Below are 27,891 nucleotides of genomic sequence, written 5' to 3' on the forward strand. Positions count from 1 at the left end.
GATATCGAACACGCGTCAAAACAGTGGCGACACTTCATGGGCTGGTTGACCTCAATAACCAATTTGTCAAAACTGTGGAGATGAAAGTCGGTTGTCCCGATTCTTACAACAGAATTGAAATTTAAATCTGTGAGCAGCGATCTGTTTATAGATTTACTAATTCCACTTTTGGTTCAGTTCCAGGACAAACAATGCTGACAACGTCATAACCATGTATGCTTCAAACACGCTTCTACTATGTGTAGATATAAAAAAAAATATCCTAATTCGTTGCGCATACAGAGATCGAGTCTACCTAAGACACGCGCGAATCTCTTTTTATAGGCACATAACTGAAATAATTAAAACTGGAGTGGCCAATCTGAAATCATACTCGTGATCGAAATTAATTATGTCAATCTCGTTTAGGATTGCTGTGATGTTTAGCAGTTAGAACCTTTCAAACTGCTTGGGCATTGAGATCGGGCTGTCGCGTCAGAAATTAAACATTAAAAATGATATAGGAAGTATTTGCCTTGGATCAATGGTCTCAAGATTTTCAAGATACGCCCCCTCATGATGGTAAAAGATTTCGCGTCCACCTATTATCGTCATGTCACAAAACGGAACCAGGATGCTAGCAAACCTAACGGGTAGTTTGACGGCATGGAAGGTTAAGACCGTGGATGATAGAATATTAAATATGAAATTCAGACTAAATACAGAGCAATAATTATGAATGGGATGTAAATCGCGCCGAGTGCGAAATTTTTTTTCAGTCGTCCTCAACTTCACGCCCATCTTCAGATGCTTTCACGCCAACGGGGGTGCGCCCTCTAGTTTTGAGAACCACTGCCTTCGAATTATCATGGTGAAATATACTAAGACAAAGTTTAATCAAGTCCCTGCATTAATTCGATTTTTATTACGCCAATATTTTTATTAAGTGTTTTTTTACTCTCGCGGGCCGCACAGAACAGTGTGGAGGGCCGCCTGCGGCCCGCGGAGCGTAGTTTGCCCACCCCTGACTTTGAAGACAGTCATTTTCACGCTAGGAGACACACGTTTCGTGAAACATGCATTTCGTGAAACGTGCGCAGTACGCAATGCCAAAATGATTGGCGGTGATAAAACCTTGAAATAAAATAACACAGCATGTTGGCAAAAATGTTCGACATTGATATATGTCCACTGTCCAGGCACCGAAATGACCGGTGCGAATAGTCCAGCGCCCTCTGCTCGAGCCACACATCTCAAATGGGTCCCACAGAGGAAAATAGTGAGTCCCATGCAAAAGTGCGAATTTGGAATTGTGTTCGTTTCACGGAAGGATTTGCTTGTTTTTTTAAACACAATTAGCGCTTATAAACACTTGGGTCATTTGCGCCACATTAATTTTCGTAATGGCTTTCCGTTTTTCCTGCATCCATTCTCTGGTCTTTGCTGCCATCTTTCTAGAGTTCGGCTCTTTTATCCTCTGGGCTTTTCAAGGAGCTTAGATAAACCTCCGACAAATAGAAACATGGCAGAGCCTTGACAGGAACCAGCAAACACTGGTGTCGTGACTGCAGTGTATAACCAACTGGGCCACTCTGGGCCAACAAATTTGTCTTAGAGATTTTTCCAGTTTTTATAGGGGGTGCTTAAGTCCAAGAATGTTGTCTCGTGAACCCAGAAAGGACCGTTGACCCAGTTGGGAGCCCCTAAAATAGAATAATACGCATTTCCTGACCAAATACAGCGTCAATCAACCGGTCGCATCACGATTATAATAACCGTGTGATGATTCACAGAACAATTGTTTTGCTTATCGCAAAGGATGAAATACGAATAATTCTCATACTTGTTCTGCTTGTTAAGATGCTGGTTTATTGTCAATAATTTTCAATTTTCGTGCCAGGTAAAACCAATCCGTGTAATACTCATCGCTCTGCCAACATTATTTAGGCGTCCTGCGTTCGCGCCGATATAATTCACACTACAATCTGTCATCGTTGGAAGTTTGAAAGCTGTTTTGTCTATATAGCAGAGTTTCCAAGGTTTTCGCAGATACGATGTCGGATCGCTACGAGTCGTTGAGCATGACTGTTCGAACTGAGGCTGTGGTTTCGCTTGTACTTTGGCGAGAGCAAATTGAAACTGTGCGTTAATCATCGTTTTCGGATGAAACAGAGCGTGCGACTCTCGATTGATTTTATGCGATCGAAAATGAGTTGAAATGGTTAGAACAAGAACTACATTAGCTTGGTAGATCACACATGAAGGTATAAAATATAAATCATGTTGTATGTGTCGATGTGCCGGAAGGTGTCATTATATAATTATGTACATGGTGTCAAGCCGTTTGTTTATTCGCTATTTAATCGACCATGTATACATTTTTCTGTTCTTTAGGTTTGAAACCTGCTGTACTACATTTTGCTGTCAGCTCCTGCAGAGCTGAAAAATTTGCTGCTTTCCCTTTTCACGGACGGCCTGGCGAGACCGTCAGAAATAATATTTTACCAGTACGCAAGAGGAAAACAACGCAATGCGTAAATAATTTTAAGCAAAACTCGGATCAGCAAAGCGATATCCCATAAAACAACTCAAATACCCAACCCCAAATCCCTAGGTCAGCAAGTTTGTCCCAAGGCATTGTAGCAAAGCTCAGTATTGGCGACTTTACCAAAACCAGCAGCCTAAAAAGGTGAACGGTACTTTTCGGCGGTTTCTCAAGGGCGACCGTCAAATGGGGAAAGACCTCTAATTCAAACGACAGTCAGTCGGTCAATCAATCAATACAGCGATATATGCGACATACACATATATTTCAGGCACTGTCGTGCTTGGCCAAAGTAGCCAAGAAAGCTACTCAAGTAGAAGTAGAAGTAACGAGGGAAAAATCTACTCAAGTACGAGTAGAAGTACTTCTTCCATAAGCAACCTAAAATTACTTGAAGTAGAAGTAGAATTGACTGACTTCAAATCTACTCAAGTAAGCAAGTAGTTGTGAAAACGATTGTAATTCGTTCGCATTGACTGTAAAAAAGTTCAAATTGAGCTATGCGAAAGGTGCCGAGCTCGATTCACATTGATGCATAGCAGGATGTATTCAATTTTCGACAGCATAAGCATTCGTCCGGATCATGGGATGAAAATGATAGTATTGATATGGAAATGCGATACTAACTCTGTTTAATCGAACACCACGTTTCAGAAAATATTACGGTGTGGTAGGCTTACCATACGTCCTCTTTTAAGAGGATTTGTCCTCTTTTTTTACTATATTGAAAGTGTCCTCGGAGGACGGCCTTTTTGTCCTCTTTTTTGAGATTTTGTCCTCTTTTTTGAAAATTTAGGTAAGATTTAGAGCAAATTGCGAGTGATATGCCGCAAATTAGAACAGAAGTGACGCTCCGGCGGGTATTTCGGAGTGGAAAACGGTGATTTTAGCTCTGAGCGAAAATATGCCTTTTTTTTTTTTTTTTAGTCATCCACCCGGCAATGTGGAGTGAAAAACGGTATTTTGAGCTCCGAGCGGAAAAGATGACCTTTTTTTTTAGTCAACCGCTCACAAAGTGGGAAAAACTCGCCGGTTTTTGAGAATTCTACTCCGGTTTCGCAAGTTGCAAATTTCTGAAAAAGTGTCCTCTTTTTAGATTTCCAAAATATGGTAAGCCTACGGTATGGCGAACTCCCCCATATTATAAGGCCAGTAGTTTAGCCGACGAGCAATACGGAGAAGTATTATAGGATACGGTGTAAACACTTTGCGCGATTAGAAAACTTTAATAAAAAATATGGCGGATCGTAAAAATGCCATATTGTGTAGCTTTATTTCCGGAAATTAAAGGCATACTACACTTGCTTTTATACGTCAATATGTATGTTATCCAGGCAAAAGAACTGATATTAATTGAAACTTAAAGTATATGATACGGGGAATTCAAAGTGAAATATAAATACCACTTCTAAAAGTGGAAAATGTATTTCATGTTTTAGTCCAGAAAGTTTCAAAAGTGGTACACTCAAACAGCTCAAAAACTGAAAAAATGTCATAGTTCACTTTTAGGACAGATTAGAACACGCCATGGACTGCTAGATTACGATATGATAAGTAAATGCTAGATTGCGAAACATCGATTTCAAACGTTATGATGAGCCATATATACTGTGATGAAATATTTCATATCGGCGTAGGGCGACAACCCGGTGTGAACGGAACCACTTCAACCCGCTACCTAAATTATATTCACCGATACTTTTGTGAAGTCATAATTATTACCATAAAACCAGTGTGTTATTTTATGTGGATTATTTAAAGACTATTTAAAAATGTGCATAGAAACCTTGGAGTGGTGTCTTTGAACAAGGTTGGGAACCACTGTAATATCTGATATGCTCGCCAGCTTTTAAATCATGACGAATGTGACTAGATATCGGAAATCCGATCATATGATCTTGATTCACCGAGTTTTGATCTCGGTATGGTAAGACTCAATAACTCCAACAACTGGTCCACTTCATTTCCGAAAGTAGGCCTACTGCGGGAAAGAGCACGCAGCGAATCAATTATATTCAGTATCCAGTGGTATTGTTGTATTCATGGTGTTTGTCGACTACAAAGGTCTATTTACACCAGGCCGATATTCCTTATTTTCATTCCGTGACTGCTGACTTGTAGCACGGCCAACTTCTAGACTTTTGTAAGACACCGCTTATGCAGATGAGATGGTGAAGAGGAGCCTAGATAAACCTCCAACACTAAGGTAGAAATTCTCAAGTCGCCAACTCGGTCTGAGTAGAACCCACAACGCATTAGCGTTGTAGCTGTGGATTATACCACTACGCTATCTCGCCGCCTAAGCAACCCTAATCAATTGGTAAATTGGTCTTGGTAAATTTGGGGTACCAGGCTTAGCGAATGCCTTGAAATCTTAATTAAAGATTGCACTGTCAGTAGCTAGATTGATCAGAGAGAAGCAGACATGGCGGCGTCTGTATGACAATGTTGTTCTCAAATCCATGTTGTCTTCGTCGTTATCGGCGTGAATTAGCTTTGAAGAGACATTGCTGTCGTTATGATACATTCATTCAATATGATTTATTCCTTGTATATGTGGATAAATGGGCGAATAATGTAGGCTATCTATTCGGCAACCGAATTGTCCTATATCCGGCCCGCCGACTGGAGAAGTTGCCCGCCCCTGACTTAAAGGGTAGTAAGGTATTTGCTGTAAGAGGTGTAATTTCGTGTCGACACGGTGATCCCAGAGCCATCTAGTTATATGTATGTAATATTTGTTGAATTTATTGCAAAAAATCCGGCGATCGTTTTTACACATCCCAGGTCACTATGTTAGGTGCTATAGCCAACAAGCGAGACACGCAGAAAATATGGCTTGATCATGGAATCTATCGATCTTTGGTTTGAATTCCTGATATGATTTGTCCGACTGGTTTTTCTGAAAACATGGCTGAATACCGATGGGATGAACTAATGTAGGGATATACAATGAGCGAGCTCGTGCCTATGAGATTCATTTCGAGGCCATTTCTTGATCTAGGCCATCTCGATTCATTTCTTGATCTAGTTTGAACAATAACTCAATGCGACGAAGTTGCAATAAGAAAGCAGTATATTAACAGCAGTATAACTTTACGGCAGCGACACGATCCAGAGTGCAGTTAAATAAAAGACCACGAGACAACAGAACACTGGGTATAAATACAAGCACGACACATGAGGAAATAATGATTGGCTGTAATTACTAATCCTATAGAAAGAAAGAGTTGTACGACACTAAAACGTAAATGCACGAACATAACAGTCCTCCCCTATAAGTTGAGAGGGTTGCCCACATTTACGTAGGTCTGTAGAAATCGGTTGGCTTTCTTTTCCTAAGAGGATAACGTCTACCCGACGTACGTGCAGGACTAGCTGCAGGACGTTGTGCCCTATGTCTGACCAATGGTTGCTCAGCTTGTGACTGTCGCGGCTGCGCAACTTCCTGTGTGGCTGTATCATGACCAGTTGAAATCAAGCGTGGTTGGAGTTGGTTTTTATGCCTTCTCCAATACCCATGATCTGTTTTTATAATGTACACAACACGCCCCAGTATTTCCGTCACCACGCCAGCAACCCACTTTGGTCCGCTTCGGTAACTGCGAGCATAAACCGAGGAACCAATCTCGAAATGAGTGACTGATTGCCCAGTCGTAACGGGTTTCGATTTGTCGAAGGGCGAGCACAAAACTTAACAAATTGCGCGGCTGCCGACCATGTAAAATCTCGGCAGGCGTTTTCCAGTGTATGCCCTGGTGCGGTACCCATCGGTACGTAGCGACAAGTGTTTGGAGCGCAAAGTTGAGATCTTTTCCCCCGTCGCAATTTTTCATTAATCCAGCTTTTGAAGTCTGGACGAAACACTCCGCTTCCCCGTTCGAGGCAGGATGAAAAGACGGTGATACGATATGGCTGATGGCCAAATTAGAACAAAACGTATCGAATTCATTCGATGTGAATTGCGGCCCGCCATCCGTGACAATTGTTATGGGCAAGCCTTCGATAGAGAAGACTTCCCTCAAAGCGTTGACCACACACAAGGTTGTGGTAGAACCGACATTCATTACTTTAACGAAAGGATATTTCAAATGCGCATCGACGATGACAAGAAACATTTTATTGTTTATTGGACGTGCGAAATCCAAGTGAATTCGTTCAAAGCTTTCAGAAGTTTTTGGCCATTCGCGATACTCACGATCAGGCGCTTTCATTACTTTGCGGCAAGCGTCGCAACTCTTCACGAGATTTTCAACGTCGCGATTAATGGAAGGCCATGCGATGTAACATCGAGCCATCTGCTTCATTTTCGCGATACCCCAATGTCCTTCGTGCAACAATGATGAGACTCGCGAGCTAAGTGACTGCGGAATTACTACGCGCTGAAAACCATCAATATTGAGCATGGCTATGTCTTCGTGCAGAGAAAGCGAATGTTTGATCTCAGCGTTTTCACGAATTTCCAGTTCGTCAAACTCAGGGTCTGGACCCTTTGGTAGGCGAAATAAACCGTCGGCGTTTCCGTGCTGATTAGTCGGTTTATAGCGAATATCGTTTTGGTAAGCCATGAGCGTTAGTGTCCATCGCTGTAAGCGTTGCGCTGTAATCACGGGAATTTTCTTGTCTGGCGAGAAAATAGCTAAAAGCGGTTTGTGGTCCGTTACGAGCGTAAATTTTCTACCATTCAAGAATTGACGAAATTTAGTGGCTCCGTAAATGATTGACAGAGCTTCCTTCTCTATTTGAGAGTAGGATTTTTGCGAATCGGAAAGCGTTTTCGATGCGTGCGCGATCGGTCTCTCTTCGCCATTGTGCTCGATTGAGAGGACAGCGCCGATTCCGAATTGAGCAGCAATCGTTGACAAAATGAGCTGCTTGTTTACATCATAATGAGCTAACTGCGTAGCGTCGATTACGTCGTTTTTGAGAATGCGAAAAGCTGCGTCACAGCCCGCATTCCAAGTGAATTCCACGTCTTTTTGAAGAAGACGGTAGGCTACAAGGCAGCGGCTTTATTCGTGAAATTAGGAATAAGGGCGCGATAATAATTGACTTTGCCTAGGAACGCCTGTAGCTGGCGAACATCCTGAGGTTTAGGCAACGGTTTATTGCTTCGACGGATTTGTTGGACAGGCGTTTGCCATCCTTGTCAATTATGTGACCAAGATATTCGATACTACTTTTGAAAAATTCACATTTAGCGAAGTTGACGGTGAAGCCGTATTCGGTGAGGCGCTCAAAGAGTAGCGATAAGTTGCGAAAATGAGCGCGTTCATCAGTGCCAGTAACGATTATGTCATCGATAAAACTAGCAACACCGGGTAAGCCGGCGATCATGGCATCAATACAGCGTTGAATATTTGCGGAACTAGATGCGAATCCGAAACACATGCGTCGATAACGGAATGGACAGAGTTGCGTGTTGATGACACACAAATTCTTCGCATCATCATCTAATTCTAGCTGAAAATAAGCATCGGCAAGATCAATTTTCGTGAAAATACAGCCACCCTGTAGCTTGTGAAGGATTTCATCCAAGGAGGGCAGGGGATGTTGATCTATCTGAATTTGTTGATTCAATGCTTTGAAGACACCACAAATGCGTACTGATCCATTGTATTTAGTGACGGCAACAATTGGTGCTGCCCAATCACTGTAATTGATTGGTTCGAGAATACCTTGATTGACTAATCTATTCAATTCGGTTTGAACAGCGATTTGCCTTGCGAAAAGATACCAATTTGTCGTTCGCATCACAAATGTCAATAGTATTACATGATTGCGATTTGACCATCTGCGAGGAAAATGCATCCAAAGCAGACGTTCCCTTAGCGGTCATGGAGAAAGCATCGCTCCAATCAAGACCAAAAATTTTTTGCCCACGGTGTTCGTCGACAACTAGCAATTTTAAGCCAACTCGAACTTCGCAACCCACCTGCACGGTTACAGTGCAAATACCTTTCACTTTCAGTTGCTTGTCGCCGTACGCTACGAAAGAGCAATGGTATGCTGAGAGTTTCGTAGAGCCCAAAGTTTTGTACCCAGTCAATCCCACCATGGCGGAGGGTGCACCATTGTCCCACTGTGTCGGCAACGGAATGCCGTTGATGCTGGAGTTGATCCAGAGCTGGTTTCCTACGCTTCGATATAATTGATCGATGTCGAAGGAGATGAGCGGCACTGAGCAGAAATTGACGGATGTCACCTGTTGCGTGATACTAGGTTTGGTAGACATGCACACAGTAGGGATGGTGTGAACCTCTGAAAGGTTCAGGTTCGTGTGAACGCGAACCTTTTTAAAAGGTTCTGTGTGAACACGAACGTGAACCTCATGACGTCACGTGACGTCATATTGCTAATTCCAACCCTATCTTTCAATTAAGTGATAGCCTATATTAATGTACGCGACACCTAGTGACGACTTGAGCCACATAATGCAACAATTCTGAAGTACATATTGGCGTTTTAAACGTCGCTAAATGTATCAACTGAGGCAATCAAAGGATATAATACTTCCATAAAATCAACATCTTTCGTCGCTCTGCCAACAATTTCGACGAGGACTCACCAGGGAATATACGCTTATCCCTTAACGGTCTAGGCCAGACTGGACAATGTATTCGGTGTCTGAGTATTGCTACATTGATTTTGAGCAGAGTGTAAAATGGGTTTCTATACTTGCTACCGATATTACCTCATTAAGAAGATGATGCAGTAAAGATATGAAGTCAAGATTGACCCCGAACGCCTTCTCGAATTTTTACATCAAAAAACGATATCAATCTTATCGATTGGTTGAATAAGCATCCTTCGCTGACTATGTATTTTGCTCGTGATGTTGTGTGATTGCGGGTCAAACTCACAGCAGAAAGTCACTAAATATTCACAAACTGAAAGCTGTATATTTAGAGCAAACTTTTGTAACAAAGCAAGTAAAACATTTGAGATTACCAAGATGCATGCTCGTTTACTGTTGATTTTTACTGCTGCCAGCGCCATGCATAGAGTGGCCCGCACTTGAAATGCAATAAATTTGAACCAAAGATGTTATAATGAAGTGAAAATTGCAATATATGAAAAAGGTTCACAGTGCAGAACCTACCGAGGTTCTGTTGTGAACGCGACCCCTAAATTTCCGAGGTTCACACATAGAACACGAACGTGAACCTCACGTTCACACCATCCCTAGCACACAGGTTTGATATGACCTTTACGACCACATTTCTGACATACTGCATGTCGATATTGACAGTCTTTTCTCTGGTGATCGATGAAACAGCGGCTGCAGGATTTCAGTCTTTCCGGGAAGCTGCCCTGGATGGATTTGGGAGGTTTTCTCCCCTTCTGATAATTTCCCCGTCATTTTATTGACGATGGAAGTATTTTTATCGTTACTCTCGCCCTGGACAACCCTATCAGTTTCCAGCGTTCTCACGTATGTTGCGGCTACTTTGAGAACGTCGTCGGGGGATGGATTGGTTTGTGTTAGACGATGCCTTCTCACATCCGCGTGCTGCGTTTCTTTAATGATGAGATCGCGCATTAGCTCATCAACGTAGCTCTGATCACAGCCTTCCCTTGAGCATGTGAAGTTGCAATCCTTGGAGATTCCGCGTAGAGTAGCGATCCAATCGGCGTACGATTGTCCCGGCTGCATTTTGCAATTGTAAAATTCGTACCTGGCTGCTTGCACATGAATTGAGTCCTTGAAGTGTGTATTAGACAACTTCTCAGTCAACGCGTCGAAGGTTTGCGCAATGACATCAGCAGCACCAAACAAATTACGTAGGAGCGAGTACGTTTCAGGTCCTACCCATGAGAGTAGACACGCTCTCTTCTTTTCCATGTTGGAAATGCCGTAAATCGCAAGGTGATGGTTGAATCGTTGCAGATATTGGTACCACTTCTCCTTTAATTTGATGAACGAATCAAACTTGGGAGCGGTAGCTTCAGATGTTGACGCTCCGGGATTCAACCTCTGCGTCAATTGCGCCATTTCTGTCATTACTTTTGCCATTGCTTCGTCATGTTTTGCTTGTTGCTACATCATCATCTCTTGCTGCTTCGCTTGTTGCTTCATATCTTCTTTGTGCTGTGCCATCTCTTCTTTGTGCTGTGCGCGTTGCTGCGCCATCATTTCCTGCTGCTTCTCTAGAAGCTCCAATATACTTGCTTCCATGATGTATCTCAGTCGCAGAAATAAATATGAATCCGACTTCTGACACCATTTGTATTGTTCAAACAAGATCAAGAACATAACACAACCCCTTCCGCGTCGGGGCACATGAAGACGTAAAGTTTTGGCCAACATAACGCTGATAAAATGCGGTGCTGAAAACATCAGTGGCGGCAAAACTTGGCAAAAAATAACCATCGCTGGATGGCCAAACCTGTCGATGTGGATATGCTCCATAATTGTTGGCAGTCGGCAGTAGAATAGTCCCGTTCTAGCAACCAGGGTAGATAATAGTACAAAGCTGCAAATGCAACACGCAGAGGAATTGTGGTGTGCACGTTCTGTATGTCATACATGTACATAAAATCGTAGCATACTATTGCAATATTGAAAATTAATTCATTTTCATGGCTGAAGCTCGGGTCGCGAGATGTTACGAAACTCCGCTTTTGGTGGTAATATAAAATTCTGCTTCAAGGTTATTACTGCTACGAACTTTCAAGTCAGATTAAGCTAAAGAGCCGAACACACGGTATCGTGAATTGCATCGCTCTTCTGATTGACTCGCGAGGCATAAAATGGGAAATCGAAAGAAAAAAATCAAAGCACAAGTTGGAGCAATGTGCCTACTACTCCTCAGTGCCATTTCTCAAAAGCGATTTCTGCCAGTAGACCGAAACCCAGCAACTTCCTTGGCCGAGAAGGGTTTCAGTTAAATAGTTGGAATCAAAACGAGGGAAACATTTGGCATTTTAATGAGACAATTGATGGCTGAAGCTATATAATAGCCCATTTCTTGCATATCTGAACAAAATATTGTTAGGTATCTTCATCTTATTTTTGTAGCCTATATATTCTTTTTGTATAACAATTTTCGGTTAGTTAGTGCGAATGCAATTTATTTTTCACTGAAAGTGCGAATGGAGCTCAAAAATGTTGAAAAGCACTGATTTAGAGGAGAATGTATATTCGCTCGTCCAATCTTGAGAAGATAAGGTGTTTGGAATATTTGGGAAACGGTAACATTTATAAATGCCTTGCAACCCACCCGAAATGGCTTCTGGGAAGCACTGGAGTAATATATCGATTACAAAAAATATTAGGATTTGCAGAGGTTGATCTATGATCTGTAGTACCATCAATTAGGGATGGTGTGAACGTGAGGTTCACGTTCGCTTTCTGTGTGTGAACCTCAGATATTTAGAGGTTCACGTTCACAAACGAACCTTGGTAGGTTCTGCACTGTGAACCTTTTTCATATATTACAATTTTCACTTCATTATAGCATATTTGGTTGAAATTTATTGCATTTCAACTGCGGGCCCGGTATATATATGGTGCTGGCAGCATAAAAATCAACACTAATTGAGCATGCACCTTGACGAGCATTTTACTTGCTTTGTTACAATTGTTTGCTCGAAACATCCAGCTTTCCGTTTGCCAATATTTAGTGACTCATCTCTGCTGTGAGCTTGAGCCGCAATCACACAACACCAAGAGCGAAACACTACATGTGGGTGGTCAGCGAATGACTCTTATCCAACCAATCAATGAAATTGTTATCGTTGTCTGATGTAAAAAATCTAGCAGGCGTAGGGGGTCAATCTCGATTTCATATATTTATTGTATTATAAAAACCAACTCCGTGGATTGGGGTGTTGGCTACTGCTGTATAAATTGTTAAAGGAGTAATATCGGTAGCAAGTAGGGATACCCGCTTTACACTCCGCTCAAAATCAACTTGGCAATACTCGGGACGGCGAATACATTGTCCGGTCTGACCTTGACCGTTAAGGCGTAAGCTTATATTCCCTTGCAAGTTCTCGTCGAAATAGTGGCAAAGCGACGCAATATATTAATTTTCTGGGATGATTATATCAATTGATTGCCCCAGTTGATACATATGTAGACGTTTAAAACATCAAAAGGTATTTCAGCATTGTGGCAATATGTGGCCCGAATCGTCGCTAGGTATTGCAAGGCTATCACTTCACTGAAATGTAGGGTTGGAATTAGCAATATGACGTCACGTGACGTCACGAGGTTCACGTTCGCTTTCACACAGAACCTTTCAAAAAGGTTCGCGTTCACACGAACCCGAACCTTTCAGAGGTTCACACCATCCCTACCATCAATTTCTTTCGCCAAATCAGGTCAATATATTTAATGATAGAGGGTGGAAATCGTGGGTTTCTGGTATTCCTCTTTTCCACATTACCTCTTGCAGGTGTAAATTTGCACGGTAAACTCTGGGTCCTCCATCGAGCAATATATACCGAACCTTGATATAAACCTGTAACCAGGGCTGTAACAGCACTTGGTAAGCCCCCTCCAAAAAACGTTGGTCCTTGGCCCCCCATAGGGTGATAAACCTAACTTCTATGGGGCCTCGCCCTCCAAACCCCCTCAGTCTGTCCCTTGTTTACTGCTGCTTATCATCTATGTTGGGGAGCCGTTTCGTGAGTCAGTTTTTATCGCATAAACGCGCGAAGCGCGAAAAATTTCTATAATTCATGACTGAATCGGGCAATATTATCGGGAATTGCATATATATTGCTATCAATTTTTATCCTTTCTCATCTGCTCACGTAATCAGATTTACCGGTAGAGCAGAGTGAGGTGTGTTTGAAAGGGTAGGACCCCTCAATAATAAATAAAGATCTCCGGATGTATTGTATACCCGTTGGCAGGAAAGAAAAAGCACTTCGTCAGGCCCAAAAAACTGGAGTATTGGGCTCCCATAGGGTGAGAAACCGACCCGCCAGGCCGCCACCACATAGTCCACGAAATTACAGATGTACTGCTTAGTAAGCCAGCGCGAGGCGCGGAAATTTTTGATAATTCATGATAAAATCGGTCAATAAGATCGGGAATTGCATATATATTGCTATCAATTTCTTGTCCTCTATGCTCAGTTGCTCACGTAATCATATTTACCGGTAGAGCTGAGTCAGGTGTTGTCCTGGAAAATGTAGAGCCCGTAAATAATAATTAAACATCTTCGGGCAGGTGGACCCATTGGTATGACTTCGTTACATGATGTTATTTCGTGACCTCCTGTCTGCTATGTCAAAAATATACAATCGCCCAAACGTACTAAACTAAAAGATCACACGATTTCAAATTGGTATTTCTTCACTGGCATATAATTTTTCCCTGCGGGGTGGTATTTCTCTTGTGAGGTTCAGATTGCCAAGACAGGAACATTTAGGTGCCAGTCATTTAGACGCCTATGGACTATAAAACCCACATGTATTTTGTATATATAACGAAGTTTTCGGTCAGCATAATTTTCGGCCAAGGTTTTCTCGCTGCCGATCGTTCTGGCACACTTTTTGCAGTCGCATGTTACATGGCCTAAAACTTTATATGCCTTGGTGCGTCGTGGCGAGGTAATGGCCAACGCTGATATGCCCATTTCTATAAATCTTGCGTATTTTTTCTTGTGGGAAGAGTACCCAATATTCAAGATACCTGGCAACCTGAAATCGCGCGCAGCGCGAAAAATTTTTATTAAAGTTGCTTAAATTTTCAAAAAATACTCTATAATTTATGCTAGTTCACGAAATAATTTTGGGCCCCTTCGAGCTCGGCCCCCCCATAGGGGGGTTTGGGGTGCGGCAGTTACGGCCCTACCTGTAACAACATCAGTGTCTCCCTTCTTCGGCTAGGCTATGGGCGATTGCCGGACTAGCTGGCCTTGGCAAAATCTTAGCAGCATGCTGCATCGTAGCTGTTACTCTTGTTGTAATATAATCTCTATTTACAAACAATTATTCATGATTGCAATGTCATGTATTAGATCTGCATAGAATTTATCAACGCACCGGTAAAGAAGAAATGCTGTTGATCTAGCGTTAATATCTGGAGTGACTGATAGTAGGAATGAAATATTTTCTGAAGTTTTTTCAACATCTTTATTCGAAATTATTTCAGTTTCAACTTCGGAGTTCGGACCACTCTCTGTATGGCGCTGACAGTAGGACATGGTATTCAGCATTAAACTAACATGCACCTTGCAAATTTCAAAAATTAAATTTGTCGTGTTAAAAAAGTTTGATTGAAATATTAAGCTTTTCCGTTTATGAATACCTAAGACACTTTACAGTTCGCAGTCTACAGTCATTGCTATCCAGGGCCGCATTTCGATTACTTCTGTAGCCTACGACCGCATTCCAGGTCAACTTGACTAATCATGTTAGACTGATCGTGCCCATTCCCAGTGAAATCCGGACTAATCTACCATTCCATATCGACTTACTATACGCACCGAAATAGCGAGTGGTCGTGTAATGAATAGTCAATGGGAATGGTCAGATTTCGGAATGAATTTTGTCATCAATCTTAGTAGTGCCTCATATTTCCGTAAAAGATTTATCCTTTCTCAGCCAATGTGATTAGATTCACCGGCATATAGTTGTTGGAGAGAGTGTTTTCGTAAATCTAGAGAAAATTATAAATTATGATGCATTGTCGGGTGGCCCAATCGTTATTAGTCGTGAAATTAGTTGCATGCTATTACTTCTTGTTTTACCATTGAGATTCTCAAAAGATATTGGAATCACTTAAACGTACCAGAAATAAATTTCCACCGTGAGGAGCACACGATCCGAAGTTGGTATTTCTATATGGGACGCATCGATATCTTCTGTTGTGCGCATCTGTACTGTGGGGCGCAGATTTTAAAGGGCTGTATGATAATCGTATTTAATGCGCACACCGCGAAGAAGTTTTCATGATTGAATAAATTCTCGGAAAAATTCGGCGGATAATTCGTACATTTCATTCCACGTCGACGGTCGCGAACATATACGAATTGAATTACGTGTCGACGGCCGCACAAATCACCTTCTACGGCCGCAGGTTAGCCGCCCCTGGTGTACAGTAATTTCTGTTAGCATAGTCCACAACCACACAACAAAACGAACATAATACACTACATACATGTAAGACAGAGACGGGCAACTTCTCGAGTCGGTGGGTCTCATTCCAAAATCGATATATTATTCGCGGTACTATACAATGAGCCATCGTATATATAGTAAACTTTAATAGAACATAGAGACCAAAAATAGTGTACCATGACTTTAGTAACGTAATTTGACATCTGTGGTCGATCAGAGTTTTCATCAAGTTCCTTGAACTCTAGCTGCATGTCGGATGTATAAACCTTTAGTAAATGCAAGTGGACAACAGGTAGATTGGAACGAAGCTTCGTCTTGTTACCGTTCTGACGAGAATGTTTTCTCGAAAATGAATGTAGACATGCAGGCCAGATTATCATGATATGTTTAGACTTCAATATCATTCGGACTGAGGTAATGCCTGCTTAAAAATATCACTTCTTTCGAATATGACGATTAAAAAAGCGGAAATCAGAAGCAATCGATTCGAATTTGGTAACTTGAACAAGCGCGTGCAAGAATGCAGGCTCAGTATTCATCAATCGTGATAAATATCCACAATTCACATGGTTGTGGTGTGTGCACATTGCACATGCACTTGCACATACATCTGTACATTTTTATAATGTATGTACAATGTGAATATATAGTCGAGGGTAGTTGACGAACTAAAGCGTTAGCCTACTATCCTAGATTTCGTATTTTCGAACATCATGGTGCCAATTTATTATAATTGCACTGAAAAAAATAATTTATTTCTTCCCTCAAGTGTTGTACAGTGTACGCGTCATTTTCCCTCACTCGAGAAGACGCACATTACAATTTCGAAAGTAGCGATCTTCGCTCAATTGCAAAAAGTATGCGAAGCATCGACCAAATATTCTTTGTGAAACTATACTGACTTGCGTAGTCCATCCCTTTATCTATGCCTCAACTTGGAGCAGTTATAAAATTTCTTGTCTATCACTGTTTCTGATTGTACTTGAGTAAAAACTCACGGCGTTACTTCTACATCGGTTCGAGTAGCAACGCTGACAATATATACCGCTTCTCAACCTATCGTTCACAAGTTCCGACACTTCCCCCGTATTTCCTATTAGTTGTTGGTAGCTGAGGTAACACAAAAGGTATAAAAATACTGCATTTTCCTTGGGTTAGTACAGAGGAAGCACCAGGTGTAGCTGATAGCTGATATGTTTTGCGTCGAAACTGCTCTGGATTTGCGTATTCCTCGCTTTTCTTGTACGAAAATAGATTCGGTTTGCTGCATAATCAAAGATGGCATGTTGTCATTGCAAATACTTAGAATACAATTTCGGCTTTGTTGGTGTCTTCGGAACAAGATTTCCAAGTTATCTGACCTTGCGATCTTCAGGCGTGTACCCAACACAACATGCAACCTTTAGAGCTTGTTGTAATCCAATATACTAAATCAACTTCACAAACTTCATTCCGGAACGCCTAACGAACTCCACCGTCATTCTATTCAGGGTATACGCTCAGAGGACGAAATCTTCAGCTGAATTTGGCATCACGCCATTTTAGATAATAATTCGGGTGTTCTTGCGGTCAAAGGCACGTTAATTGAGCTGCGAACACTTTCAGTTATTCAGATGAGAACGTATGAAATACGTGTCAAAATATTGGAGTCGTTCGGGAATTTTCGGAAACGTGCGCAACAGCTTTCTGTATGTATTCTAATATGTATGCGAATAGGGCTTGGCAAGATCGAGTAGGCCTACCATATGCTTCAAGTCGAGTTGCGTATTCCAATATCACTGAGTTTGACGCCAAAACAGTATAAAAGCAGTGAGAGATTCAAACATGTACCCTAGGGCTCTTCAAAAATGACTTTTTTTCTCAAGTCGTACTGACTACTTGATAAAATTGTTAGGTTACCTAATTTAAGCCTACACACAAAATTTGGTTCAATTCCAGCCAGTAACCGCTTTGTTACAGGAGAAGTAAGTTTCTATTTATTATATAAAAATAAATAATAAAAAATTGGATAATTCTCTGTTCACCCTATGAAAGTGTTAGGCTGTCTATAGAAACCATGTTCACCAAATTTGGTTCAATTCCAACCAGTGGAAGCGGAGTTATTGCCGTCGAAAAATTTGGATTTGAATAAAATAGTATTTACGGTGAGCACAACTTTAATAAATAAACAAAGAATCGGTCACCGTAAATACTATTTTATTCAAATCCAAATTTTTCGACGGCAATAACTCCGCTTCCACTGGTTGGAATTGAACCAAATTTGGTGAGCATCGTTTCTATAGACAACCTAACACTTTGATGTGGTGAACCGAAAATTTTCAAATTTCTTAATATTTATTTTTATATAATAAATAGAAACTTACTTCTCCTGTAGCAAAGCGGTTACTGGCTGGAATTGAACCAAATTTTGTGTGTAGGCTTAAATTAGGTAACCTAACAATTTTATCAAGTAGCCAGTACGATTTGAGAAAAAAAAGTTATTTTTGAAGAGCCCTAATGTACCCTTTATGCTATTACAAAAAATATAATGCTAGTTCCACACCAAATGAAAGGCTTCCATAGTGGAAAATACTATCGAACCTATCATCTTTGTGTATCAATTAACTGTTACTGAAAATGAGTATATGATTTCATTATTCATAAAAATTCATCTTTCAATACTTGACTCTATTTAGAAAAATACAACGAAATGTTTTAGTTTTCTCGTGAATGTGGCTGTGTAGCATATTTCCAAACATTCTTCGTGTGTCCAACGTGAGTAGCGAGCAACTGGTCCAGGTCTCCATCGCACAGCCTAGGCTACTCGTGGAATTAGTAGCCTATGCCCTTGAGTCTCGGGGTTGCGACATCATGAATCGTGACTTATATTTGCCACATGATATTCATCGAATGATCCCTCCGTAACTCGGTAACGTTGTGTTCTAAGTCGGTATTTCGCTTGTTCCAGAGACCCATTGGGCAACTTATAGAAACATGCCGTATAAAAGAGGGTGAAGGGTGATTTATATGTTTAATATCTACTATAGTTTAAGCATATTCCACGGAAGCTCGGAAACGATTTTACAGACTCTTCTTCCGTCAGTTACGCCCATACATGAGCCCATCACAATCGAAAGCTATGTGTATCCTCTGTGCGCATGACATGTCGCACTAGGGTCGAAACGGGACTGCTTCCCTTCCTGTCAATTCCTTACGCGAATTCACTAGCAGCTGCGATAACACAGTATAGACTCCGCTTTAATTGGACACGGGGAGACATGGATAAACGATCTATTCGGCCAGATTTCTTGTTGCGAGAAATTCAACAAAATATTACATGGGTATTAAGAGATCGCTCCAGTGCAGTCACGACCCAAATTTATACTCGGGTCGCGAATCATACTTCAGGAACCCATGTCCAAAAGTACTGGTCGCGAAGGGGAGAATTATGGGCCGCCACGCACCAGAGCAAACAGGTAATATTTATGCAATATTTCGTTTTTTTTCAAAAAAGATTCTTCGCGCATCGCGCTATTATCAAGGGGTTGGGTTTACACGTCCAGAGTCAGAATATAGGGTACTTTCATCAATCAGATGAGCCAGAGATGCAGAGAATATTGCTGTCATCTAAATGTTCTGACCTTTGTATTACACGAATTGGTTTGGATTCATGATAACATTTGTCCGACCGGGGTCTCTGAAATCTCAGTCTAAGACCGTTGAGATGCTTAAGTGTAAAGGCGTGCAACTAACGGGTGCGGGACCATGAGACATATTCATGCCAAGGTAAACTTTTTTACGACGGGTCACATGAATACGTAGCCTACAGTTTTGGCCAGCATACCGCTAAGAAAGCGCAGTGTCAAAAGGATGGGCGGCGACAAATTCGAACTCAGAAATGGCCGTCACTGATGGTCATAACTGGCCAAAACTTCGTATATTGATATGCTTGGTCGTTGAAATGATCGGCAGTCGTCACCGAATGTTCCCGTCCTTACCTCCTTAGTAGACAGTGGTAGTAGTAAAGCGTCGTTCAGTGAATGACAATTCTCCCAATTTGACATTGCGTGCGTCAAATATGCTTCGTAGAGATGTGTAGCGTACAATTGTTGTCTGCGCGTTCCCTATATGTCACACAGACCTGTAAAATCGTAGCATACTCATGTTAAAAATTCATTCTTTTTGATGTGAGAGGTTTTGGTCGCGAGATGTCACTAAAACCTTTTTAGCTGTCAGAACGAGGGAAATATACGGTGTGTTTTGGATCGACGTGTTGCATGGCTCTTATAAAGACCTGGCCATCCACGCACTAGAAGTTCTTATATAAAACCCAACAGCATATATGACCGAAAAGAATTTTAGTGCACTATAGTTCAAATGAAAAGGATAAAATAGATATGTCTTTTTAAAGAGACACTTGATGACAGAAACCGATAGATCCTACTTGTTGAATTTGCGGTTGGTTCGTGCGGATGATTTTTTTTCCGTCAAAAAAGTGCGAATGGTGCTCAAAAAAGCTGAAAAGCATTGCATTAGATCAATTTCTACAACATAGCTAATGTAAGGACCTTACAAAAATTTTATCAATTTTACGAGTGAATTAGCCGGGATAGCTTGTTCGTTATCGTGCGCTAACTTGAAAAGCTGGAAATTGAATTCAAAAACTTGAAATTGTTATGTACTCAGATATATTTATCAACGATTTGATCCAAATTTGGGGCAAATCTAAAACTGAAATGGACCAGATAATTTGTTTTAGGGCCACTAATATGGAATTAGCATACTACCGAAAACAAATGGGATGATGATAATAATAAAAAATATTACTTTATAAAGCGCCGAATATGAAAATATGTCATCACTAGGGCTTTGCACATAAAAGGCAATAAAATATAAAAGTAAACGATATGTATATAAGACTGATTGCATAGTTGTAGGGCAGGACGAACACTACTGTAGTTCAACCGCTCGTGTGAATAAAACGGTCTTGATTTTGCGGTCGAAAAGATATAGCGAGTCAGATAGTCTGATATAAAATGGAAGATTGTTCCACAGAATGGTGGCAGAGGAAGAAAGGGTCCTTTCGCCGTAGCTCGATGTTTTGACTCTTGGAACTGACAAGAGCCTCTGCGACTGAGAAAGTAACGCCGTACTGGGATTTTAGATTGTCACTAGCTCACGAAGATTAGGGTTACCATTAGGGTTGGATTATCCGGATAACGGTTAACCGCAGGTATTTTCACTATCTGATATCCGGATATTTTTCTGCCGGTTAAAAGAATCGTTGCTAATGCATTTTACACGTTTTAGTAAGCTTCAATAAGTCGTATTCAGTGTTGGCGCGGCCGATTAACGAGAAGCGTGTTGCCAATTAGCGAGATGCGTCTGTACACATTGCACAATGTGATGTGACGCAATCTCCTGCTGAGAAGATCGTTAAATTAGGTCATTGATTGCCGCGCGCTCGGCTATCGTCTCTGGCCTGATTTATCGCGTCTTCAACAAGCCGACAGTTCCACTGGATTGAAGAATCGCATCTGCAATAGGCCATGTGCAGTGTACACACTATTCCATCGCTGGCCTGCACAATCGCATCTTCATTGGCTTGGTGCTCACGATATTATCGTTGACCTACACAATCGCATCTGCAATAGGCCTACGAACGATATAATCGCTGGCCTAACCATCTCGGACCCAGCATGCATTGGCTCCTATCTCTCGATGGCTTGTTGACGATATGCCGTTAAGTGTATTCTAATTAGTGATTCTGAGACGACACCTCGAAACTGAATAACATCGAATGTTCGCAAAAATGTGCGTGCGTGCAAGCGTAATTGATTTCCGCTGATGATTAATTCGAAAAAAATAAATCGAAACCCCCTGATTTTATTTCAACCCCCGTACATTTTCGGCTGGCTGCGTGCCTGATCACGTGAATTAGAGCGAGGTATCGTGTCGGCATCATTTCCAGTATCAGCTAGTCGTCCTTCTAGTACTCCAAACCTAAACATAAGGATGGTCAAAAGGATGTAAGGCCGTCGAAGTTTCCGGCGTACGACCTGCCAACCTTTTGACTCTCTACGAAGCGCTGCTTTCTATTCAGCCCACTTATGTGGAAGCTGAAAAAGCATTCAATGAACGTGGACTCTTTGTTACAAAATTCCGGTCCCGGCTACAGGAACCCACAATTGATGCATCTGTGCTTTAAATAGAGGGTGTTGCAGAAGCAGTGAACATTAAATTTGCGTGGATTTTCTCGTATTCGCTCATACTGCGCGCGTAGGTAGGTACTCCACAATAACACTGTGTAATGATTTTGCGATCCGTTTTACATGCAGACCTAATGACATCGATTGTCTCACTTAGCAGTTATTATCCGGTTAACCGGTTAGATAAATTCCAAAATATCCGGATATATCCGTTATCCGGATAGTGAAAATTATTGATATCCGAACTAACCCTAGTTACCATACGTCCTCCTATTGGAGGATTTGCCCGCCTTTTCCCGTTTTTTTTAAATGTCCTCCCAGGACGCCTAAAAATCCTCCTTTTTGGCAATTCGCCCTCCTTTAAAGCTTTTAAATCTAAGATAGTGGATAAATTTGAGTGTAAATGGGCATACATGACGCTCAATAGTAAATTCGTGGTTCGAACGAAAGTCACTTTTTTCAGTCAACCGACCACGAACTTGAAAAAATCTACCGTTTTTCAGAATTTGTCTCCGGTGTTCTAAGTTTGAAAATTTTGAAAAAGTGTCTTTTCCGATTCCGAATTATGGTAACCCTAACGAAGATACGCTGATACATATCAAAAGACACAGGAGAAGTTTGCATTCAGACCTATATATTACCGGACGCCAATGAAGGGATCTATAAGGATCGGCGTTACGTGATCACGCTTCCTTGGCCGAGTTACCAAACGATCCGCAATGTTTTGGTTCTTCCGTGGCTTGTTGATGCAATTTCCTTTTACCCCAAAAGGCAGAGCTTTTCCATAGTCAAGAAGTGATATCACCAGTGACACTATAAAGGCTTTGCATGCATCCTCAGATAGGTAGTTCCTGATTCTACGGATCTTGTGGATATACATGAAACAGATCTTTGATATATAGTCCACATGTTTGTCCACTTAGAGCATGTCGTCAAAGTGAATACCTAGGTTGCGCAAGCGTTTCTTGTGTCTGGTCCGAATCTAATGGTGAATTGATTGTGGTCGACGGAGAGTCTGGTTGGTGCCAGAATCATCGCAATCGCAAAATAGATAGAGTAAGCTTTTTTGATGGGTGCAGAAATTTCCTGATCGACCACTGTGTACGTTGCCATATCCTACATATGGGTACATATGTTTTCACGGTTATACGCGAAATGATAACTAAAAATCGCATAAATGTAAGAGGGCGCCTCCATAAAATCAAAGCAAGCTCTTTTGGCGGGTGCGGAAATTCAATGATCGACCATTGTTTACGATCCCATTCTACATGGGTACACATATTTTACGTTATTCGCAAAATGATAACTGGAAATCGCGTGAATGTAGGAGGGAGGCATTTAGCTAATCGTAAAATAAATAAAGTAAGCTCTTCTGACGGCTGCAGAAATTTCCTGATCGACCAATGTTCACGGTACCATACTCTACATGGGTGCACATATTTTCACGGTTATTCGCAAGGTGATGATAAAAAATAGAGAATTGATGATTGACCTCTCTTTTCGGTACCGTACCACGTAATATGGATGTAAGAATTTCCGCAAATATTCCGAAGATAATAATACCTGAAAAAAGCGCGGCAACCGGAGAAATTGTTGAGATAAAATTACGTAAACCAGGGAGCGGGCGCTCAAAAGTGCGCAAATCAGTCAGGAAACCTTAGGCGCCCGTCTATCTCGCCTAACCTAAAAGCCACTGATGCAGCACAGTATTTGGTATAGGATTGGGATGATCGCTAAGACCCTGGAAGGTCAACTAGTCTGACAACACCCACCACTAAATTAGCTGCGCGCTCTTTCGCATAGTACTATATTCAACCAATACGTCGTTCCAAAATGAACTGGACCAATTCTTTGACTTATTGAGCCTCACCACATCGAAATCATAACTATACAAATCAAGATCATGGCCGGCTTACTGATTTCTGATCGTATTCGTCAAGATTTACCGCCTGCTGGTGAACGCATCAAATCGTACAGTTATTCCTAAACTTTTTGAAATGAATCATTACAAGGCATCTGAAACAAATATGGTATTGTTTAGCTCGCGACCCGAACGCAAAATTTGATATAAGTAGTCTGAACGACTCTGTCAATGTCGTAAGCTTAGTCAGAACAAATTAAACAAATTAAAATGCCACGCTTGCAAGGCTATGCGTGAAAATGCCCTTTTAAAGATTGACTTGTAGCATAAGGTGTGTAGAAGTTTTCATTTTCTACAACGAATTGTCTTCGGGATTGTTTCAAACCAAGAAAGGACCGTGGACCCGGTTTGGGAACGCTTAAAATAGAATAATACGCATTTTCTTACAAAATACAGCGTCAATCTGTACCCGGCGCATCACGATTATATTAACCTGGTTTACTGTGTAATGATACGGAGAACAATTGTTTTGCATATCGCAAAGGATGAAATACCAATGATTTTAATACTTGCTCTGCTTGTTAAGATGCTGGTTTAGTGCCAATTATGATCAATTTTCGTGTCATGTAAAACCAATGCGTGGAATAGGCTGACTCATGGCTCTACCAAGCGTCCTGCGTTAGTGCCGACAGCATCATTCACACTGCAATCCAATATCGATTGAAGTTTGTAAGTGGTTTCGTCTATATACCAGGAATTCCACGATGTCGGATCGCCACGAGTCGTTGAGCACGACTGTTCCAAGGCTGTGGTTTTGCATGTACTTTGGCGAGAGCAAAATTAAACTGTATGTTAATTACCGTTTGGGATGAAACAGAGCGTGTGACTCTCGGTTGGTTTCATGCGATCGAAAATAGGTTAGAACTAGAACTACCTCGGCGTCTAATTATTGCTACATTGAAATTGAGCAGAGTGTAAAACAGGATTCCGTATACTTGCTACCGATATTACCCCATAAACAAGTTATGCAGTATAGCCAACACCCTACTGGCAGAGATTTGTATGATACAATGAACATATCAAATCAACATGGATCCCGCATGCCTGCTGGAAATTTTACTTTAGATAACGACGTATTGTTTATCTTAATTTCAATGAGAGTCATTAAATATTCATAAACGGAAAGCTGAATATTTCGAACAAACCTTTGTGACAATGCAAGTGCATGCTCGTTTAGTGTTGATTTTTTATGTTGTCAGCACTTCGCATTGTGTGGTCCGAAGTTGAAATGCAAGGAATTTCAATCAAGATCTTACAATGATGTGAAAAATTGTAACACATGAAAAAGGTTCACAGTGCAAAACCTACTAAGGTTCCTTTGTGAACGTGAACCTCGAAATTTATGAGGTTCACATACAGAACGCGAACGCGAACCGCACGTTCGCACCATGCCTAGAATCTACTAATAATGATGACCAAGTTGATTAGCGAATCTTGAAATAATTTCGCACTTGGCGCGACCATAGCGTATTCCATGTGAGTATTATTGTGCGTATAGTAAGTCGATATGAGAACGTATATTAGTCCAGAGTCCACCGTAAACGGACATGTACAGTTAAACATGGGTAGTATAGGCACACAGTTACTTCGTTAGGACTTATGCACTGGAATGCGGCCATAGGCTACATAAGTAATCGTAATGCGGCCGTGAATAGCAAAAAGGCTCACCCTTGTTCTATAGGTTTGAAGCCTACATGAGTGCATTTCGCTATCAGCCCCCGCAGAACTGTAAATTTTGCTACTTTTCCATTTCACGGGCGGCCTAGCGAGACCGCCAAATATAATATTTTGCCGGTACGCAACAAGAAAATAACGCAACGCGGAAATAATTTTCGACAAAACGCGAAATAGCAAAGCTATATCCCATAAAATAAGTCCAATACCCCACCCAACACCCCTTGGTCTGTAAGCTTGACTTAGGGAATTGTATCAAAACTCAGTGCTGGTGACTTTAACAAAACCAATAGCCTTAAAAGGTAAACCAGTGATAATGTACTTTCGGCGCTTTCGCCTGGGCGACCGTCAAATGGGGAAGGCCCTCAAATTTTAAACGACAGTCAATCAATCAAGCGATATATGTACAATTGTACAATGTACATATAGTTCAGGCCCTGTGTGCTGGACTGGATTGTGGAACTTCTAGCTTGCAAGCGATTAGATCGTAGATACCATTGAGATGCAGGTAATCCGTCACATGGCTCTTTATTGTTAAGCAAATCAAAGTCTTACCCATAGTATAGAGATAGCTTTATAGCAATTTTTTAAATCTCCCCTTCACATATTGCGCAATACTTGATCATAGTTGCCGTAAAAAGCTGTACAAAAAAGTTGCAACAACTTGCAATAAAAAATTCCGTCAATCAGCTCAAAACTTCATACTACATAAATTTTGAGTATCTAGAAAGCTGCCGGAAGCTGTCAAAAAGGTTGCAAAAGTTGCAAAAACTTGCTCTGCTTATAATAAATTTCGCGTTCGTATCACTAGGATAGGAAAACATTTAGCCGTGTCTTGTTGTCATGCAGGCACTTGTTTCGCATCTATCTGTAGGTTAGTTATTGGCCAATCAATTATAATGATTATTACTGTGAAAATCAGCGTGTTGACTATGTGGATTATTTAAAAGAGCGTGAATTACTTGAAAAATGCATAGAAACTGTGGAGCGATTTATTTCAAATATAGTTTGGGAACCAATGCTTTGATTGATATGTTCCCCAGCTGGTAAATCATGAGGAATTTCATTCGAAATACCTAATCTGATGACATGATCTTGATTTACCGAGTTCTAATATCGATATGGTGATGCTCAATAATTCGAACAATTGGTCCAGTTCATTTCCGAAAGGTGTAATTGGTGAATACAAGTACTGTGTGAAAGAGCGCGCAGCGAATGAGTGATTGCTGCTATTGTCGCTCGTGGTATTCATGGTGTTTGTTGACTACAATGGTCATTTACACCAGGCCGATGTTCCTTATTTTGATTCCGTACGGCTGCCGACTTGTACAACGGCCCATTTCTATAGGATTTTTACAAGATACCGCGTACGCGGATGATATGGCGAGTAGGAGCCTAGATAAACCTCCAGTACTTAAGATGGTATTCCGTAGTCGATCTCGTGCGGACTCAAAGCCACAACCTATAGGTATGGATTATACCACCACGCTATCACGCCATCATTGCCAGATTGTATTGAGACGATGTAACTATTTGATGCGGGTGTTGTCAGACCAGTTGGCCTCCAGGATCGTAGTGATCATCCCCATCCTATACCAAATACTGTGCTGCATGTTTTCTATGTCATCATTGTTGGTATCAGGTTGGTTTCTATTTTAGTTGGATGAAAATAAAGACTTTCTCTCTTTCGTTTTGTGCACGAGCACAATGGGTTCTGATGTCACATTGTGAACATTGTGTGCAAATAATAACTTGGAATCCCGAATGCCTCAAAACTCTGCCACAAATTGTGATTTAGTTATGATTGTGAATTAGTAATGCGAATTGCACGCGTGTGGACTCAAAGACAACTTAAAAGAAGTCTAAGGTATATATTCCTGCTTAATCAGGTGAGGAGATGATGATTCCCGACGCCCGCGTTTCGAAATTGTTTCCTTCTAGCAAAATCGCGGTGTTAACCTCTCTCGTCACTTCGTTTGATTTGATCACCAGGGATGTGCTTTTGCATACAGGGAGGAAAGTCAGGCAGGGACTTACTTGTTAGGATAGGTATCCGAGCCTACGCAGTGAAAACCTTTAATGATTTATTGATATTTGTTCATTTTAATCTGAAAAGAGAGTTGCGTTAAACGAGATAGACCGTCTTGTCGATGTTTTCGGATCGGGACTTTACTATAGGAACTATTTCGCGCTTGAATCGAGGATCACTCGACTATTTAACGATATAATAATTCTATGTGCTATATCGTGACCGATTCAAGGTTGTTATAAGAGCTATTGGGTACGAGTACATTCCATCTGGTCCGAGCCCGATATACACATTAGGGTTATGACTAAAAAAAATTTTTTTGCCTGTAGCAGGAATTGATGAGCATTTTGGTATAAATTAATAAAATTATAATCATTTTGTGCAAATCGAAAAAAATGTCCCGCACAAACTAACGTCAATTTTCGACAGTGATCCAAATATGAAAAAAATTTAAAATTCAAAGATATTCTTTGCT

The sequence above is a fragment of the Botryllus schlosseri genome, chromosome 3 (assembly GCF_051294905.1).
Source record: "Botryllus schlosseri isolate E-star chromosome 3, Bs_hap1, whole genome shotgun sequence".
In the NCBI taxonomy this organism is placed as follows: Eukaryota; Metazoa; Chordata; class Ascidiacea; order Stolidobranchia; family Styelidae; genus Botryllus; species Botryllus schlosseri.